Consider the following 18,110-nt stretch of genomic DNA (forward strand, 5'->3'; position numbering starts at 1 on the left):
TTGGGAAAACAGGAGTTCAAGGGTAACAAACAGAAGTAAGGTCTAGACTGGATAAGGTCCACAGTCAATGATGGCCGCAGGTAGCATACAAAGTCCATGGAACAGTAAAGGGCCGCAATATACTCATGGCAAAGTACTTTTTCGTTCTTTGCTGATGGTAAAATGAAGTTTGAAATACGTGAGCAGTGATATACTGTTAGCGAACATCAGATGCCACCCACACTGCTGAGAGCGAAGTTTAGATGAATATGTAAATATGTGCTGCACGCTTTCCTCTCAATAACAAAATAAACACTCTACAAAATTGAGAAAATAGCAAGCATTTAAAAAAAACATCTGATCATAGCAACGTGGATATGTTTGTATGAACTTGCATGAACAGTGTTTCATTTCATCAAAAGTACAACTTAATTTTCTACATTAAAGCGACTCTTCAATGTGTTCATGCTTTCACTCGCGAACGTCTAAACTCTACAGTCTGAACAGAAGAAATAAACCAGAAAGAAATTCAAGGCGGAGCCTCACTGCACACCTACCTATTACGTAATCACCACGGCCTAATGGTAGTACAAGGTGTTTACCAGCCGTAGCAAACTTTTCCGGAAGGTTTGCTTTGGCAAGCTGTTTCAAACTCCCGGATTTGTTCGAAATCACATCAGTTCGTTCTTCGATTTCGCTTGAAGTATATACGGAGCCTTAACGCCCAACCAGCAAGTGGGAGGCTAGGATGACGGTGAATGAGACCGAGGAAGCAACGGGCAGTGGTGGCAGGTGAGGCGGGGAGAAGGGGAAAGGAGATAGCAGCGGAGAAGCCGGAGATGGCAGGATGATAAGCACAGTCCAGCAGCCAGCGAGATGGGGAAACTGCAGAGAGAAAAAAAGGAAAAGACAAGACAAAATTGATCTGAAGGCGAGCCACAGGAGATAAAATGAAATAAAACGGAAAAGAAATAAACAGAAAAAAACAAACTATTAACTATGCCACTTGAAAAATGTTGAGACGGGAAAGAGTAATTAACTGGATAAAACAAACGGGTGCTCTAGACACAGCAAAAGAAAAGCAAAACAGAAAAACCGTAGAATCCAAAGCAGAATCAAAACTGACGACAACTGATGGGCAAACACAACAGAACCACACATGCCGAAGAACATTGCAAACAAACACAAACACCACACGCCGAAACACATGGTCGGACAAACAAGACAGCCATGTGCTCCGGATGAACAACGGCACAGACACAAACACAACCTTTTCTATATTTTCATAATAACGTTTATGACCATCAGTGGACACAAAGTACTTTAGGTAATTTCCAGTGTCTTTTCTCTCACTTTTATAGAGAACAGTTTCATATTATCATGCACCAGATCAGACATGAAACCCCCTTTAAAGTGAAGCCTTTATTGCATATAGGGATTTCTGAGAATCACTTGCTGTATTTCAGATCGGGCCTTTTGTATAGCATACCTCAATCGAGGCTGTTTATGTAAATGGTCAAGCTAAGATGTGAGTTTAGTTTAGGATAATTTGGACGATAGCTTGAGAACTTGTCATTAAAAGATAAGTTGTCAATCTTGACACGATCTGCACACAGTTTCACATATGGCGCCAACATAGCCGTTTCCAACTGTTGCCTTCAGATCCAGAAGTTTTGCCGCGAGAGCTCGGATTTCGCATTTGTGAGGATTGAGACTTATTTCAAGAGAATATTTCAAAGCCATGTAGCTCTTTAAGCCTGAGCTTTTTTTTGTGCCTGGCAGGCACAGAGCATTTCTTTCTCTGTGGGTAAGCCTCCTCACTTTCAGAAATCAAACTGTACCATAACCCACCTCCTATCCTATACATCCAGAGGGTCCCCTCTCAGGCACACAGAGGTGTCAGAGCCCCCTCACACATAATCACTTTTAACGAACCTAGCCAGCCCTGTTTCTGACCACATTCTGCCCCTGGTTGCATGTAGCTTTGTGCACTTAGCCTCTGGGATTTCAGGGGTTTTGGACTATGGACTAATAATCTGAACAGGATCCTAACTGAAGCACGTGGGTTGTGGATGTTTGGAGTACTCCGTTCCCTGTGCTCTGTACACAGCAGGGGGGCAGCGGGATGCCTGCTCATGCTTCACTCAGCATGGATAGAGGGAAGTGGGGAGAGAGAGAAGCCATGCTCAATTTGAGCAGGGGAATGCTGAATGCTGTTAAGGACTGCATCCCAGTACTCTTACATGGTTCACTCTCATTTATGAGGAAAGGCAGAACAAGGCGGTCAGGGATTTTATGCTCTTGCTCTGATATCTGGAGTTTGAAGTTGTGGGCTCTTTATAACACTTAACCATAGATGTTTTCAATTCACCTCCGAAACCTCTGGGTCTTCACAGTGGCGATACTGTGTTCGTTGATTTTTGGAGTAATTTTTTTGTTGTTGTTAATTGAAAACACACACACACACACACACACACACACACACACACACACACACACACACACACACACACACACACACACACACACACACACACACACACACACACACACACACACACACTAGCACCCACCCACACACTAACAGTTGTTTGGCATACAAAATAAAGGGAATAATGAGAAAAGATCATCAAGATAAATCACTTCAGCAGTTTTGCTTTGAAAAGACTGTATATGTATGTGAGTGGAACATACCAGATGTTGAAATACTTTTGCATTTTGATACAATCAAATTTCTAGAACCACCCAGGTGGGCTGTATGATGAATACCTTTAGTATGTGATCTTGTAGAAGAGCATACTATGCTTTGCAGGGTGGGCAAATTTTTTTAAGTCGCTGTTGAAAGACTAATTAAAAAGTAATGAAAAAGAAAAATAATTCATATTTATATAAATATATTTAAACAATTTAATGTTCACATGATTATTCTTATCTAATTATTCATAATTTAGCATTTCATTTTTATTTAGTTAAATATAATTCATATACATTCTCTCTCTTTCTCTCCAGTTTTTGTTTATTTAATTGACTCTGGCAAACGTGATGATTACTAGATGATAAAGGTGATGAACTGTTGACTAAAGTTGATTCTGGCCCTTGCATTGTCCTTCTTATCAGTATGCACCATGGTAAACTGCCAATAACAGACATCTGAGGATCTGAGGATTTCTCTTACTGGTTTATTGCCTTGTTGGGACACTGTCCAGTTTACAGTTTTTATGGAAACCATACTGGAACAGATGTTTACAAAATGTACAAAAGTTGACTTTTAAAACTTAAATGACCAAAAATCTGTTTATTAAAATGAAATAAATAAATAAATAAATAATCATATTAATATGATTAGTTTTAGTTTAAACTAGATTAAACTCACTGCAGGCCCATTTAGGTTAATATATGCCTGAAGTCTCTCTCTTATAGGCTGGAGACACTCATTGCCTTGAGCTGAGATGAAGATGAGCCCTGGGCTTATCTGATATCAGCAGAGCCTTGGGTGAACACTGAACACAGTTCTTCATGTTAATCTCCTCTGTTGTGAGAAGTCATGTGTCTGCTCTCTCCCTGCTGCATGTGCAGATAAAGTAATTAGGTACTTCCTGTGTGTGTGTCTGACCATAAGGAGTTGAAGCGCTCAAGCGCATGAGAGCTCCTCTTAATAAATGTGTGTGTTTGTTCTCTCTGCTTACTTTGATTGATGGTATTGTTTTAAGCCAGGGAGGTTTTGGACCGCTTCACCATTGTTTCAGCTCTTTTTTCCCCTCTTTTTTTCCCTCTTTTTTTCCCCTCTGTGTCTCTAAAGGGAAGAGCAAGGGAGAATAAAATGGGGAGGGGGAGGGGAGGTGTAAGAGAGAAATTAAAAAAGACTAAATGTAGCATTCATCTTGTTTATTCACTCAGTATTAAAGCTGTTGAAATCTGTTATGCAGATTTTTCCTGCTCTGAAAGTTTTTGCGGGTGCTGGTGTTTCACAGTTTGCCTTTGGTTTGAGGCTGGTGTGTGTATGTACTCTGGAGCGTGCCAGTGTGTGTGTGTGAAAACAAGAAACAGATAAAGATAGAAGGAGAAAGAGAGGTGAAGGAATTATGAATTATCCTGTCCAAGCATACTGACCACAACCACATAGCCGTGTACAATCTGGATTCTGCTTTTCCCTACAGTCTCTCGTGTGTGTAAGTGCATGTCAGACCCCCAGGACGACGGAGAGGGGAATAGCATCTCACCACCGTGGCTCAGAACCGGGTATGGAATTTACAGTGTTCTAACAAAAGCCATTCCAACACTTTTTCATTCCCTTTTTTTAGTTTACGACTATTATTCTTACAAGATGTTTTAGGTTCTGGTCATCCTTGCTGACACAAACCACAGTACTTCTGATTATTCTTTTCTTTCCTCTTCTCTTTTTTTTCATTGCTTGGAATGTTTTGGGAAAACAGAATGCAACAGAGCTCTGATGGTGGTCTTTTTCAGTTAGGCTTGTCCAGGGTGTTAGCCACCAAGGACATACTGAAAATAACTCTCTGTGGAGCTAGGTATGTTATTTTAGGGAATGTCCATTTTATATGATGGATATATGGAATTATGACTTGGTTTTTCTCTTTCTCTCACCCTCACTTTCTAATGACCTCATCAATCTTTTATTGCTTTGGGGATTCAGCTCTGCAATTCTCTGTCCTCTCAACATGCTGCATTTACATTTATTCATTTAGCAGACACTTTTATCCAAAGCAGCTTACAAATGTGAAAAAAAGCCTACAAAAAGAACAATTCATTAGTATTGAATTGTAATATCTGTATTTGATCAATAATCACATCCCTAGTAACAATGTTTGTTATTGTTGGACTTGGTGAGTTAACATGTCACTTATTGAACAGAGATCCTGTCCTATTCTTTCTCATGGAAAACTGCTACTCAACACTCCTTACCAAGTGTCAAGGTACGTCCCAACTTGTGTACTTGTGCACCATTCTATGACGTTTTTAAATATAAATAGTGTCTTAATTTTAATTACGTAGAGGAGGGAGAGGGGCACCAGACTCTGATGCTGAATGACAAAATAACCTTATAAAATTCATACACTACATGGATGAGTACATAGTGCATAAGTACGTAGTGTATAAGTGCACAGTGCATAGTGGGTCATAGCTCATATTTGCATGCTGACATTGTTGTGTTTTTAATCTGTGTCTAGTAGAAAAAAAAAAAAACAGGAGTACTATTACAGTTACAGTCAATGATTACGGTCTCTTCAAAAAGTCCAATCTTGTTTTGCATGTGGTTCAGAGGGGCTTTCACGCTGAGTCACAAGTTCTGCAGAGGTTCTGCGTGAGAAACCTCATGTATCTCACTCAGAAAGTGGTTTCACACAGGTCACCACAGTCCATACAGACTATCTGTAGGTGTCATTTCTTTACAGCAATGTCTGAGACAATGTGTGTGTTCTCTCCCCCACTCTCTCTCTCTCTCTTCATCCCTACAGAAAAGAGTTGATCAGCATCATTTCCCACCTCTCGAGTCTTGTAAACTCATCCTCTGGTTGAGTGTAGCGCATGTTTACATACCCCACTGTTTTTATGTTTGTCTAATCAAACAAAAGGAAATGGAGAGAGAGAAACAGCAACATTCCCTGTCCACGCTGTTTACTTAATCTCTGAAGAACTGTTCATAAAATGACACATGAAATATTTCAAAGCCTGACTAGAGACAAATAACTCCAGCCTGACCACAGAATGTCTAGCTGCTTTGTGTATTTTCCTGTGTTCATTTTTTTTGTTGTCTTTCTTTATTTGTAATGTGTGTGTGCCTGTGGTGGGCTGTTCAGCTGTTTTAGGTTCTGTCCCTTTGTCCCCTTCTGAAGGGCATAAATATTCAAGAGAGCAAAAAAACAGTGCTGACATACCACAGACATGGAAATGCGATCAATACACACAGGCTTTGCCTGAGACAAACTCTGGGTTGTAGGGTTGAAAGGTCATAATGTGTTGATCAAGGTCACAAGTACTGACTGGTCATTAAGAAAGACATACTGTTTCAGAAAAAAAAATATTTCAAATAAATTCAGGTTCTTTTGAAGTTCTATTCATCAAAAAATAATGAGAAACATTTGTATTACAGTTTTTACAAAAATATTAAGCAGCACAACTTTTAAACTTTGATAATAGGAAATGCTTTTTGAGCACCAAATCAGCATATTAAAAGGATTTCTAAAGGAGTAACGATGCTGAAAATTCAGCTTTGCCATCACAGGAATAAATTACATTTTAAAATATATGAAAGTAGAAAACGGCTATTTTAAATTGTAATAATATTTCACAATCTTTCTGTTTTTATTTGTGATCAAATAAATGCAGCCTTGGTGTGGATAAGATAATTCTTTCAAAAAATAAATAAAATAAAATCAGAGTTGTGTAAACTTCAGAATTGAAGAATTGGTTCCTTTTCAGTTCAGATGTATTTAAATCTGATTGGTCACACCCCACAGGACGTTGAATTTATGCTACTCAAATTCAACACAGGTAATGGATTCTGGATTCTACCACCCTGGTCCACAAAAGTTAGTTTGTTAACTATGATGAAATGCATTTAATATAAACATTTAATATTATAAAATATATTTTAAAAAATTATTTTTTACAACTTTCAAAATAATCTTTGTCGAGCCAACACAGTGATAAAAAAGTGTTAACACTAACGTCTTGAGACGTCATAATATTCTTGTAAGCTCTCTTTATCTCACTCTGATTATCTATTTTTTGTTGTTGTTTTTTTTGTCTCAGTCTTGATATATCTAACTTGCCATGTTTTATGATATAAAAAAAAACGTAATATCTGTTTGTGTAGTAAATATCTGTGTGTCTGCTCCATCATCCACTCGCTCTAGAAATTCCTTGATACAAATAGACATATGATTGATATATACACACACACACACACTCTCTCCTGCATTAATGCTGTTGCTATGTTTAACCTATAAAACTAGGCTTTAGGCTTTAAACTCTATGGGTGACTAGCATCTCCAAACAAAGGGAGATGACAGGAAGAGGTGTATGGATCATATGACTTGTTTGGATCATCAAGCAATTATTTGCACTTCTTAAACACCACCCCTTACCAACAGATTGATCTCACTGTAGCTCTCTACATATCTTGTTTGAGAGTTATGTTTAGTTAGTTAAAACCTTTATCCTTTCTCTTTTTTTTCTCGACACCATGTTTGCTTGATACCTGTTCTGCCCTGAGGTTCTGGTGTTTTAAGACTTAGTTACAGCATCAATGACACTTGATCTGTACCGTAGCCAAGACCTTCCCTGTGACTCCCTTGTGCTCTTGACCCTCTGTGTTTGACCGTGTTTCAATGTTTTTCTCTTCTGTACTGAAAAAATCCTTCTATTTCTTTTCTGCATTTCTCCTCTTCTTTAACTTGCTTTCTAATCTAGTTGTCAAATAAACATGGCATTGTTCATTACAGATATTGTTGGCTCTCTGACAAATTGCTTTTGTTCCTGTTTTGTAAGTTGCTTTGGATAAACTCGTCTGCTAATGTATATTTTTAAATAGAGATGTAAAAGTACTGTGACTCTTCATATTTGGGTTTTTGTACATCTTATTACAAGTGTGGTAATGATAGACAAGTCAATCTTATGGACAAGTTGTGGTAATATTGGTTTGGCTATTGTGTGCAATAGTTAGTGATTCAGAGGATCTTGAGCCACCCAGCTGTCCGCTCAACTTATTTCTGAATATTTTTCAAGACATTACATAATTTCTCACCTAATGGGAGTTAAGGAACTGATTCTAGACTAAATCCTGTCAGAGATTTAATTCCCAGCTAAGTCTTAATACCCAGTTAAGAGTCAGAGTATGCAGTAAAATCCATCCTGGCCCAATTTTGTCTTAAAACACTTAAATGCCAGGTCATGCTGACTGTTGGAGTGTGAAAGAGGTAGTATAGATGTTTTAGAAGAGTACTAAATGTGCATTTGGACCGGTTGTCCACCCTCTCCAGCAAACACGCATATATTTCAGGTACGGTTGAGTTTAACAGTTCTGAAGGGGTAAACGCTCCTTTCAGAGCACTGGTATTCACTGGTTTCAGGTATGGAGGCAGTTAGTGAGTATATGAGTGTGTGCGTGCGTGTGTGTGTGTGTGTGTGTGTGTGTGTGTGTGTGTGTGTGTGTGTGTGTGTGTGTGTGTGTGTGTGTGTGTGTGTGTTTGTATGTGTGGTGGGATGAGGATAGAGAAAGAGGAGGACACACCTTAACCTCCAGTGTCGACTCATTCTGGCTGGATATCACACTTTAGGATGCACACAAACATGAGCTTAGCATGACTATTGAGATGCATAAAAACCCACCAACACACACCCTGTTGTGTTAATCTGTATTCGTTGTGTTTGTGTCTCTCACCTCAAACAGCCTTAGTGCTAATAGTTTTGTTGATTGAACCATTTAGTCTCAATCTGATGTAAGGAAAGCACTCTTTGGAACGTATAGTCTTTGATTAATCACACGTACACAAGTGCACACACTCACAATCATACACGGAGCTCTTTGGATCACACACACACCTTCATTAATGAACATTAGTGTTGGGCTGTGTTTTGCTGCAGTTATCTTAGTGAGATGCTATCAGCCATATCCAAATGCCAGTAAACTCACACACTTGGAGTTCACAGTGCTCTCTGCAGACCCTCAAACGCCTCCACAACACACTGCTGATCACACACACACACACACACACACACGCACACACGCACGCACGCACGCACGCACACACACACACACACACATACATACACACACACACTTGGTCCTGTAGCTTTGATAGCTGCCAGATGTTGAGAGTCGAATCAGTCACTGTGCTTCAGTACACTGCAGCGGATATCTGTCCTAGGCCTGGTTCTCTCCAGATTTAGTGCACACATACACATGCACATACATCCAGTCTCAGCCATTAGTGTGCTTTATGAACTCATACATTTGTATATACAATTTGGTAGACATGCCCTTAAAGCTCAGATATTAATGTTGTTTGTTTTAGTGCACACTGTGTGTGTTTACATGTTAATGCATGCATTCACATCTATGACGTATCATTTATCAAGTACTGTAGATAAGCCCTTAGTGAGACAGACAGACAGAAAGACAGGCATACGGATAGCTAGACAGACAGACAGATTGATAAGGATAGATAGATATAGATAGACAGACAGACAGACAGACAGACAGAGGCATATGATTAGCTAGGCAGACAAAGGGATTGATAAGGATCGCTAGACAGACAGACTTACGATTGATAGACAGGCAGACAGACAGACAAAAAAAAAACAGACAGATGGATAGCCAGACAGACAGACAAACGGATAGCTACAGACAGACAGACAGACATAAAGAAAGACAGGCATATGGATAGTAGACAGACTGATTGATAAGTTAGCTAGACAGACAGACATATGATAGATGGATAGATGGATAGATAGACAAACAGACGGATAGACAGACAGACAGACAGATAAGTGGATAGCTAGCTAGACAGATGGACAGATAGATTGAGATTTCTAGTTGACAGGTTCTCTCAAAAGAGCTTAGAGCTAGTTTATATTATGAGACTTATTGTATTGTGAACAGATTTTTGTCATTAACACAAAGATCCAGCTGGGGAAGTTTCAGTGCAGAACATGATTATTTTTCCATATAACCACAGAACTCTGGAGAGTGAGATTATATCTTTGAGTGTTGATAAATTGCCACAAATTTGTCTCTACACAATCTCTTGCTGGTCATTCATGAATTTTCATGTATATCAGCTTTATGGCCTGGTTTCAGATACCCCTTTTCCACCAAGGCAGTGCTGGTGCCGGTTCGGAGCCGGTGCCTACTCGCGAACCAGTTCTTTGTGTTTCGACAGCCAAAGAACCGGTTCTCGGCCAGGAAAATTGGTTCCAAAGCGGCACCAACTCTTTGCTGGACTAGAACCGTTCTTTTATCACGTCATGCTTACGTTGGGGGCTGGGGGCGGGGTTATTGTCGAAATCGAGACGAGCAGCACAAATGTGTTCTAAACGTCTTCTTCTGACCCCAATATAGGATCGCAAAGCCAGGAGAAACATTTGGAGAAAGACGATGTAGTCCGCCATTGTAATTGTTATGCTTGAAGTTGGCGCAAGTGTTTCTAGGAAAGCTAAGACGTAGCCTATGGCAACGTACACAGTGACGTAACGACGTCGTTCCCTGGGCTCTCTAGTCAGTGGAAAAACAAACAGGTTCTGAGAAGGTTCGCAAGTTGAACCAACTTTGAACCAGCACCAGTTCCGAACCAGTTCTTTTTTGGTGGAAAAGGGGTAAGAGACAGGGCTTAGATTAAGCCAGGAGTAGACCTTAGTATTTAAGGTGTGTGTGTGTTTACATTTAAGTAGCTGTAATAAACATGCCTTCGAAAAAAAGAAAGAAAAAAAAAACATTACTGGTGTGCATCTTGAGACAAAACAATGGCAGTGACATATTTTAAAATATGCCAGTGCAAGTTGCTTTCAGTTAAACAGCTCACACATGCATTTTAGTCTGGTAGCTTAAGCCTTGTCTGTGAAACCAGGCATATGTGTTTTAACTGTCATATCCATAAAATAAAGGGTAAATCATTTTGTATTTACACCAGTACTGATTTTGTTTTATCTTTGACTTTTTTATGGGATAAACATAGTAGAAAGAAGTCAAGTGCACTGTGGCAGAGCGTAATGGGATTAAAGGGGTCATGAACTGGCTTTTAAAAATTTTTTATATTGTTGTCTGAGGTCAACTTATGACGTTCGCTTGGTTTTTACATTCAAAAACATAAAAAATGAATAAGTAATAGGCTATATTCTACCCTGGTTTTGAGTCTAGCTCCTGAAAGCTCGGTTTTTATGGGCGTGCCCCATTGAAGACTTGGAAGTAAACGCCCACTGCTATGATTGGATAACAGTTTTACATATTATAATGAGTGTCATGTAATGCGCGAATCGGTGGGCGGGGCTGAACAGGCAGTGTTGAAGTAGGCGTTGATCTTCTTCTGCGGAGGCGGTGTTTGATACCCTTTGACGTCATAGATCCCCACTTTTAAAAACCTGTCGTTCGCTGTGCCTGGTGTCAATAAAAGCTTTTATTGGACTAACAAGGAAGTTTTCTGTTCTGAAACTTACAGGATATTCTTATTGTATGATGACCTCTTATATGTCCAAAGCTCAAGGAAAATTTGATTTCTCAGTTCATCACCCCTTTAAGACATTTGAAATGGACTGGATTCATTTGTCTCTCTTTCCACTGCTCTTGCATTCATACGTAGTTTGCAAATCACTGAGATGTTTACACATCGATGTCTCTTCATCATTTGTTCTGTTGAGGATGAGAACTACAGAGTCAAGAGCATGTGTCCAGTATACCTGTACTCCTTTCATCCTGCACCACACCCCTCTTAAACAGCTCACTCACTCACTCATTGCCAAAAGAGGGGCGGGAGGAAATGATGTCATAAAGACGTAATGGAGTCAGTGTACAAAATGTTTCTTGGTCTCAACATTCCTGTAAGTCATGAGCTGCCAGTGCTGCTGTGTCAGTGACGTGTTACTCAATCCTGAAGTGGTTTTGATCTACTGATAGTCCTGCAGTTATGCTTCTACTGCATTTTTATTGGCATTTACTTTTAGAACATGATTTCTAATTTTAGGTCCCATCATGTTAAGCAAATAAATAAGGTAAATGTGAATGACAGTCTCTTTTTAGTTTTTTTTCCCCCACTTGCATTTTTGTCACCATATTCTAATCTCCAGCCATACTACAAAGGAAACATTTTCTAAGAATGGCAATGAAACACATTTTATATGCTGTTTCATTGAAGTATCTGATCTGATAATATGATTTGTCATTCTACATCAGGGGTTTCTCGCATTACACACACACACACACACACACACACACACACACACACACACACACACACACACACACACACACACACACACACACACACACACACACACACACACACACACACACACACACACACACACACACACACACACACACACACACACACACACACACACACACACACAAAAAGAAAAACATTCCTTTATGAACTGTATTTCATATTTCAACTTAAAAAAATAATAAAGGACAGTACAATAAATGTTATATTACAATAATGAAATTGATATTTTAGTTTATGATCCATTTTCTGTTCTATTCATTTGCATAAGTGTAGTCCTTTAACTTATTTTATACTAAATTTAGTTTCAGTCCTCAAATTTTGCTTAGGTGATAAAACATTAAACCAGGGGTTCTCAACTCTGGCCCTAAGGTCCACTTTCCAGCAGAGTTTTGCTCCAACCCTAATCAAAGGGCCAGAGTTGAGAACCCCTTCATTACAGTTTTTCTCGATTGTTTACACACATTTTCTGAAAGCATGCCTCATATTCTCAGAACTCTACACACAAATCCAAAAAAACACACACAATGGGCAAAACCCCTCAATTCTCCTGCAAAATGAAACTTTACATTCAAAACAATGTTATTTCTTCTCAAAATGGTATTTTGTTTTCAAATGACACACACAAACCATCATATGAATAGACATTTATAAGAACCAGTTGAACACTGATGTGCTCAATGTAAAACACTATGATGAATGGAAAACACTTCTACTCCATTCACCATAATGACTTAGGCCTTTTTTTGTTCAGTTACTACAGACAGTACATACATAAGTGTGTTGTAAAATATTTGAGGATATTGTTTTTATACTCAGAACACACAAATACATGGTAAAAAATATATTTTATTTTTCCCACAAAAACAATGTACACAGTGTACATCCCAACCAACACAAAGTTGTACATACAGTGGTCTACATACAAAACAACAGAATAATTGAATGTATACAGTTACAGTAAAAAAAAAAAAAAAAAAAAAAAAAAAAATTCCAATGTTGGCATCCATTGCTCCACTGAAGAGCTCACCTGTTGCCCTTTTATGCTAAAGCTCTGATTGCTAATTGTAAAACTGTGTGACGGGTGTTTGCCCATGTGATGAGTCAGTGTGCATATTTGAATGGCAGTGTGTTCCTTGTGAAAACAAGAGATTTTCTGCATGAAAATTGTGCCAAAAGCAGAGAATTGTGTGTAGTGTTTTGAAAAAAAGTGTGTTTTAGAACTGCAATTTGAGTGTAAAGCAGGAATTGTGCTTGTAGTTTAGCAGAATTGGTTCAGGGGGTTGGTGAATGAGTTACATGTTGTGGTCATTGTGTCTCAAGTACCAGAAAATGTGTGTAAACAATCGAGAAAAACTGTAAATGCATACAATTGTCTTTTTCTTTGCCACTTCCTTATAGTCTTTGTCTCCTTTGGTAGATTTTGATGCAGCCTCCGTTCAACAGATTATACCACTGTTGAAAGGAGGACTGTCTGGCAGTGTGGTAACAGTCCTCAGCCTGTTATTTAGTGTCATACAGATACATGCATGCAAACAAATACATGTATGCGTGTTTGGGCATGACCATGCATACATATACACACATTCAGACAACCTACTGTCCCAGAGACAAAAAACATGAATTCCTGTAATGCTTAAGCCACAACCTGTCATCATCAGTCCACAAACTGCCTCAGTTACAACACTGTTCTCTTTCTCTCTTTAGCTCGCTCTTTCTTTGTCTTTTACTTTTGCTTGTTGAAAGACTCTATAGCACTGGATTTAGCTGCAGATATTACAGGACTCGGGCTTATATATAGTGCAGATCTGCATACCCTAATTATTGTTTCATTTCTCAAAGAAACTTCGAGTTCTTCTGGAAATTAGTATTTTGCTTGGATGTGACTACCGTGTCAAGGTCTGTCAGTTTGTATAATGATGTATGTGTGTGTATTTTCACAAAGTTACAGGCCTGGTGTGTTCTCTGAGAGTCAGATTTTCGTTGTGCGCGTACATGATGATGCTTTTGACGATGTTGACTCAATGTTAGTGATGAAGGACTATAGGCAGTAACGGTGTTAGAGAGACGTGCTATAACTGGAAAAGGCATCAGAGAGAGAGAGCGAAAAGAGTTTGGGGTTTTTTGGTTTTAAGGTTTATGAATATAATCACCCCCGTAGACACAAAGAAGAGCTTTTGGGGTTCTGTGATTTTATGGACCGCTAGAAGAGAAACATTCAGCAGGAAGAAAAACCGCAATGGCTAAATAATAACACAGCACGGGGGACCACTTTCCCCTGAGAGCATCCGCAACACTCTCTCTCCCGCTTTCTTTCTCACTCTCACTCTCTCTCTCTTTTGCCCATGTGTAATTTACAGTATAAACATTGTGTGTCTGTGCTCATTCTCTGTGGCCCTCTGGTGCCGGTCTGACTAACACAATCTCCCATTTTCCCTCCCTTCCTCTCTATTCAGCCCTATTTACAGTGCTCACTGCCTCCACAACCAGCGCTGACCAATCAGCGGTCACTTTGGTGCCATTTAGATATTATTCTGTCCAATTAGACGTGTGGTAAAGCTAAAGATAGATCCTGTTGAATAGACCTGGTGCCTGTATTGATGGCCATTTATGCCAAGCCTGCCACGTTAAAAAACCCAGTGACCTCCCGACAAGACGGAGCCTCTTCGTGAAAAACTTTCAATCGAATAATTATACCACGCATGTGGAATTGAACAGAACGGTGTTGTGTTGTAAAGCTCTCAATTGCCATGCGAGTTTTGCCTACAGCTTGTCTATAGAACAGAGGAGAAAAAGCCAGCATCAGGATCTTAAACAAGTTAATTGATACCTTATCTGGCAAAATTTCAAGTTGTGTTAAGATGTTCACTAAATAATTGCTAAAAGTCATTAAGAAGATTTTGAGTTACTAATTACTATAGGATTATAAGTAAATGCAACAGTAAAGTGTTTCTTCATTCTTGTGCCTGATGTGATAAGAGTAAAGATAGAGGGGAGACCGCAAGGCAGAAATACTTACTGTTTACTTCATTAAGTATTTATCAGACTCTGTTTATTTTTTAAGGAAAGTTCCCAGGTTTGAGTTTCAACTGAGCCAGGAGGCTTTTCTGTGTGAAGTTTGCAAATTCTCCCCATGTTGCAGTGGGTTTCCTCCGGTTGCTCCAATGGACCAGCCATCCATCCAGTGTTTCCCTGCCTTTGGCCAAGACACTGGGATAGGCTCCAGAATCCCCACGACCCTACATACCTTAGGTAAACAACTTAAATTTCATTGCTATTGTTTTAGAAAAATATATGACAACATAACCTAATAGTGGGGCTTTATTTCTACCAAAGGCATCTACCACAACATTTTAAACATTTTACCATGTATTATTTAGATTTGAATAATCTAAATTTAAATTTGATTATTTAGACAGCAAAAATTGAAAAGTTAACATCCAACAATAACAAATTATTGTTTTGGCCAACAGAAATTGAAATGGCCAGAACATTTCAAATTCTCTACTCAAAATTTGAAATGGCATTCTTTCTCTGATGACTTCAGTCAAGCCCACCCTCTATTTTTTTCCTCATTCAATATTCTGTCATATTTCACATATGTAAAAAATACATTTCACAAAATTATAATTTCAGAGTTAAACCCTGGTTAAAACCAGTTCACTGCTCTTTGCACTGCTGACTAACAACTTGGACTTTGAAATATTGAAATATAGTTCTTGACTGTGACCACTTTCTTGGTGTTTTCTTAGCATGCTTAGTACGCCTGGCCTTTTCAAATCTGACACTCACACCTCAGAGAAAAGATTAATCCATGAAATTCTGTGTTGCGGGAGTCTGTAACAGTTGTGGTGCACATAAGGACAGGATCACTGTGGCCTGGATGAAGGGTGTGTGTGTGTGTGTGTGTGTGTGTGTGTGTGTGTGTGTGTGTGTGTGTGTGTGTGTGTGTGTGTGTGTGTGTGTGTGTGTGTGTGTGTGTGTGTGTGTGTGTTTCATGCGGTTTGTTCATTGCTAGGATTAGATTGTAGAGTTCTAATACATATTAGATGCTATTATTGTGTTAATGCCAGTGATTTAGCCTCTGATAACTCATATAAAATGACGTTTCCCTGTGTATTTGTGAATGACGTTCGCCAGCGTGTAGAGAAAGGTGGGATGTGAGACGTGCATGCTGGGAGTTTTATTCTCTCATATAAACTCTGCTTGAACTTACACTGCTTGCGCGTGTACAACTTCCTGCCAAAAAGCATCCCGGAGGATGATGGGACACTCAGGTTGAACCAGAGCTGACATCACTAGCACACTTTGTGTCATAGCGCCCCATTCTGCATCTCTGTAACCCTATAACCTTTAATCAAGAGTGTCTGTAATACAAGACCTTTGCATATCCGATATACGAGAGGCCCTGTTTAGAGTGGAGAGAAAGGAAATTGCTAGCAAACGTTTGGGAAAAAATTTGGATTATATCACTGTAATTGTTGCTAATTAGAATTGTTGAGCCAAATCTTTTGAGAACTATAATAAATAAAGAAACAAAGAAACACATGCTTTCTGACCAAAGCCAAAGGGTTCAAGAACTTAAAACAACTGCCATATATTTATTGATTTATATTTGTGTAGAAAAGGTGGAGAGAGATGAGAAAGCGATATGGAGAGCACAGGCATGCTAACATATAGTTTGTGTAATTACGGGTCTGAAAGCAGGCACGTGTTAAAGCACACCTGTGTTTGTGATGTGCGTGTGTGCACACATTTGTTCTCACAGATCTGTATATAAAAGATGTTTTTGCCTCAGTACTGAGCTTTTCTGTTACGGATGATTTATTGTTGCTCTCCACAGACCAGCAGATATGAGAGATGATCTCATTTGATAACGCCCACAGGTTTATGATTTAGGATCTCACTTCTGTGAGAGACGGTGGAGGTCTGTGATGTTGGGAATGTGGGGTCATCCTCTGGATGCAGGATACTCAGGCCATTCAATTTGCAGTTTTTTTGTTGTTGTATCATTGTGTGTCATTTCAGAGCAAAAGCTAAAGAATGCCTTTATTTTTTTACTGCTTCAGGCATCTATGGTCGAAAGCCAGGTATATATGACACTGTTGATGCCACAGACAGGCACAGTTTTTATAGACACATCTCAGTTTTAATTAAAGAAAAGAGCTAACTCCTGCGCCCTCCCCCCAAATGTAAAGAGCTATATGACATATCAGTGTTTGATGTTTGATCAAGCATTGCATTTTCTTTTATGTTATAATTCCAGCATATTCATCCTAAGCACAATAGCAGGTGTACATTTTGTTTTCAGAAACATTCTCCTATATTTTTACTGCGTAACTGAAGTGTGGCTTCGTACAGAAAATCAAGTGATCAAGATTTTAATAATCACTGCAAATTATAAAATGGTCATCAGGTGGTGACCATAGAGAATTATTACAAATTTGATCATTGTGAAATCTCATTCAAATGAGGGAAACCACATTTAACTATTAATAGTAATTATACTACAGGGCCGTTGAATGCTTGAATCTGATTGGTTGACGAACGTTCTAAGGTGTGCATTATTTTCAGGGAAACGCACGGCTAAAGTAGTTCCAGGCAGGTCTTGACCGCATTACAGTTCCATATCACTTCGCGTAGTCAACTGTAATAACGGAAAATAGGATACAATTCATAACAAGAAAAAGCATTTCGCCCCATGCGCTTGATCTGCAATTTTCAATGTCTAGCTTCACAATCAATAGAAACATGCAGTTTAATTTGAATAAATAAACTATAAAGTCCTATCTATAATCAATAGAAAATTAAACTGAATATAGGCTAAATAAATGGATAGTCCTGCAGCACGGATTTTAATTGCAGATAATAACAAATAAATAATTATTGATAGGCCTACTAGTTAAAAGGGCTTTGGGTTTCATTTATTTGGCTAGTCTACTGTCATCTGTCAATAATAGAAAAAAAAAAAGAATTAACGAATTAATTAAAACGATTGAATTAATTAATAAATAATAATATTGACGCACATGCTTTTCTGTCTCATTTATGCAACATCTCTCTCTAATAACTGCATTAATAACTGCATAAAGCCGGGAACACACTTTAAGGCCGGTTATGAATGTAATTTGATACTTTGACTGATCATGCCCGCGCGTGTTCAGCGCGTTA

At 38.8% G+C, this 18,110-nt stretch overlaps 1 long non-coding RNA gene across 1 annotated transcript; it reads left to right on the forward strand.

The window, feature by feature from the left end:
* Positions 1 to 13,473: 13,473 nt before the first annotated feature.
* LOC309492281 lies at positions 13,474 to 15,730 on the forward strand. The gene is made up of 2 exons (XR_014203498.1): positions 13,474 to 13,838; positions 15,004 to 15,730. It is a non-coding gene; the product is annotated as an uncharacterized lncRNA (long non-coding RNA).
* The last annotated feature ends 2,380 nt before the right edge of the window (positions 15,731 to 18,110 follow it).

This window comes from Leuciscus leuciscus (assembly GCF_965113295.1).
Source record: "Leuciscus leuciscus genome assembly, chromosome: 2".
Taxonomy (NCBI): Eukaryota; Metazoa; Chordata; class Actinopteri; order Cypriniformes; family Leuciscidae; genus Leuciscus; species Leuciscus leuciscus.